This window comes from Marmota monax, unplaced genomic scaffold (assembly GCF_021218885.2).
Source record: "Marmota monax isolate L192 unplaced genomic scaffold, Marmota_monax_Labrador192_F-V1.1 WCK01_AAM20220418_F8-fsc00296, whole genome shotgun sequence".
NCBI classification, from domain to species: Eukaryota; Metazoa; Chordata; class Mammalia; order Rodentia; family Sciuridae; genus Marmota; species Marmota monax.
The window spans coordinates 972804-976522 of NW_026694723.1; the positions used below are offsets into that span (position 1 = coordinate 972804).

Consider the following 3719-nt stretch of genomic DNA (forward strand, 5'->3'; position numbering starts at 1 on the left):
AACATATCAACATAGTTGCTTCAGATACTGCTTAGTGGAATTCAGAGCTTGCCTCTGGGTAAATATTTAAAGTGTTTAGAAGACACAAGTAGGAGCCAAACACCAGGTTCACTAACCCTAGCTCAACCATTATGTGTATGGTGTTAGAAAACTCACTCAACTTTCTAGATCTATTTTTTACAACAGTTACAGAGTTTTACCAGATCGATTATTCCTATTCCAAAGTGGGATTATAGCCTTAAGTATTTTGGATCAGAAAAAAGTTTATGAGCCTCTGATAAAGTGCTTACTAATAGGCTGGGTGCGGAGGCATGCACCTGCAATCCCAACAACTGTGGAAGCTGAGGCAGGAGGATCCTGAGTTCAAAGCCAGCCTCAGCAATTTAGTAAAGTGCTAAGCAATTCAGCGGGACCTTGTCTCTAAATAAAATATTAAAAAGGTGTGGAGATGTGGTTCAGTAGTCAAGCACTCCTGAGTTAAATCCCCAGTACCAAAAAAAAAGTGCTAATTTCATAAAAAATGTATATATATATATATATATATATATATATATATATACACACACACACACACACACACATACATACGCATACATACATACATACACATACATACATACACACATATATATACATATTCTTTATGTGGGAAGCTATGGGGCAGTTGCAAATTTTAAGTATATTTCATCCACTGCCATGGATTAATTCCATTTTGTTATCATTTCTTTTTTTCTTTTTGAGAGTCCTGAGGTATGCTAATACTCTGCCACTGAGCTACATACCCAGAGCTTCATGCTTCTTCTATGACATTTCATATCATCTTTGTAAACATTTCAGAAACCGTAGTACATGCATTAGTATTCCTACCTTTCTCATACATTGATAGCCTAAAGAAATACTATGTTACTTCAGTCTAAAACATTGACACATAAGTGAATAAGTCAGTAGTTTATTTCAGCAGTCTTCAAAATGAACACTACATTTTACCTTTATGGCCTGTGATAATCAAAGTGTAATGCTTATAAAATAAAAAGACCCAAATCACTAATAGATGTTAAAGAAAAGGAAAATCCGGGCACTGTGGCACTCACCTGTATTCCTAGCTACTCTGGATACTGAGGCAGGATGATAGGGAAGATGGCTTGAGCCCAGGAGTTCAGGGCCAGCCTGGTAACATAAAGAGACGCAAAACAAAAGACAAAGAAAGACAAGCTAAGTTTTTCCTTGGCAGATTCCTCCATGCTGAACTAGTCATTTGCTAGGCATTCTTGTACTTTGTGCATATCTTTTCTATGTGCTTATAAACATATATTTAAGTTTTACTTTCTTCGACTACACTGTGAGTGCCTCAAAGAGAGAAAATGTGTGTTGTTTATCTTCATATCCTCAGCATCTTGCTTTAGACTTTGCCCATTGTAGATACCTAATCAATATTTGTTTGATGAATAAGTAAGAAAGATGAAATGTGAATTAGGCCTTAACTGCTGAAGATTTCACTAGGCAGAGAAGCAATAAAGAGCTTCACTCTGGGGACTGACATGATCAGAACTGCTTTTGAGAGATTACTCTGATATAAGTAATATATCATACCAGGTTGTACCAGGTTGCTATAGCCAATTGTTGAATTTTCAGGAATTTTGTAAGATAGTTGTTGAATCACTGTCATTATTTTCTTTCTTTCTTTCTTTTTTCTTTGTGTGTGTGTGTGTGTGTGTGTAATGAACTCAGGGGCACTTGACCACTGAACCAGTGTCCTCAGCTGATATTTGAATTCTATTTAGAGACAAGGTCTCGGTGAGTTGCTTAGTGTCTTGCCCTTGCTGAGGCTGTCTTTGAACTCAAGATTTTCCTGTCTTAGCCTTTCCAGAGTTGCTGGGATTATAAGCATGGGCCATGGCACTGGACTTGTTTTTGTTTTGTTTTTGTACTGTGTCTGCTCCCTAACTTGAACTAAGCAGCCAAAATGAATACTTAGCACACTCTCAAGGAAGCAAAGTCCTGCCTTGTACCAGTCCCATGTACCACCAGTGACATAGGCAACTGGATGAAGAAGACAAGATAATCTTCTCCCAGCAGTTTAACACCATCACAGGAATTGTTCTGTCCAGATAACTGACTATTGCTGGAAGAATCGCTGTCATTATTAAAATCTGGTTCTATAATGTCACAATCAAATAAATTATACTAAAACAAAAACAATACTAAAAACTCATCACTTCCAAATGATTTCTTATCTATAATCTTGAGATTGTTTATGTCTATTATATCTATATGATAGAAGTAGTAATATGATTGCTATTGTGCATCCCAATGCCATCTTTAGAGATTTAGCTTGAAATCAATCTTGAGGGAAATATTTGTACTATGGAAATGGGCGAATACTACAAATCAAGGCTTTTCTTCACCACTCTTCCTACAGAGTTGGTTGACAGGTATTTACTAGCATTGTTAGAAGTCAGAATTGACAAAAAGAGAATGATAAGTTTGGAAAGTAGAACTGAGGAAATAGGATTGAGGTAGTCAGTGGGGAAAAAAGGAAGGAAAAATGAGAAGTATGAGAGAAAAGACAGAGGATTAGAATCATTTGGAGATTCTAATACACAACAAACAGGAATTTGAGAAAGAACAGAGAAGATAAATGAGGTGGAGTTGGGCAGAGTATGTGTGTATATGTGGTGGGTCATCTACTGAGTAATGCAAGGGCAGGGGAGTAATGCAAGAAATGTTCCAGAACTGAGGACAAAAGTTTCTAAATTGAAAGGACCCGGAGAGGGGAAGGAAGATGGCGGCGAGGGGAGTGCATTACCCCCGTGTGCTGCTTCACTGTGTGGGAGTATGACAAGTCAGGACGGCTAAAGGATATCTTGTTAGGAATTTCCAGCAATAGTGGGGTGCGCCGGAACCTGGAGGAAGGATTTCCATCGCATGAGGATCGGCTACGGGGACTCAAACGCGAGAGGTTTGTCGCACGGAGGGTAAAACTGCTTATTCAGCAAATCGCCCCGCGGCTAGAGTCTGCAGCGCGCGCTGGGATAGAGACGCAGGGTTACAGCGCTGCAGTTTCTGCCAGCCGCACAAGCACCGCACTCAGGGCTGAATTCTGGGTTCGAGACGGGGGAAGGAAGCGGTCCATCTCGGTTCTCCACACCGGTCAGACCACAGAGGAGGCCAGTAGCCACCATGTTGGTAAACTGACGTCACCATACCTGTTTTTGACTGACCGCAGCTCATTCAGCCATAGAACAGGTAATTTCAGGCTGCAATTCGCCTGCGGCTTGCAGACAGATTGCTAGGGTTCAGCGCCTGGGGGCTTCTTAAAATCTGATCTTATCGGAGTGAACACCGAGCGCGGGGCGGCCGAGTTCCGGCTCCCGGAACCGTCCCGGAACCGCCCTGGCTCAGGGCTGCGGAGTCTGCAGAGGCTGCTTCTTGGACCCTGCTACTATCAGAGCAAACACCAAGCACTAAGAAGCCGAATTCCAGCTCCCGGAACTGAGCCCGCGGGGACTGCTTCTTGGAGCTTACACTTATAGGAGCTTACACCGAGCACGGAGCGGCCGAGTTCCGGCTCCCGGAACTTCCCTGGACCGGGGCTAGGAGCCCGCGGAAACTGCGTCTCGGTCCGGGTCCTGCTGAGGGCCGGTCAGGACTCACCCGTTGCTTGGGTTGCCCGGCAAGGGGAACGAAATGCTGCCATTCGCATAGGATACCAACATGGC

At 42.5% G+C, this 3719-nt stretch overlaps 1 non-coding gene across 1 annotated transcript; it reads right to left on the reverse strand.

The window, feature by feature from the left end:
* Nucleotides 1–1928: 1928 nt before the first annotated feature.
* On the reverse strand, nucleotides 1929–2127 carry LOC124078933 (small nucleolar RNA SNORA74). The gene has a single exon (XR_006847109.1). It is a non-coding gene; the product is annotated as a small nucleolar RNA SNORA74 (small nucleolar RNA).
* Nucleotides 2128–3719: the final 1592 nt, after the last annotated feature.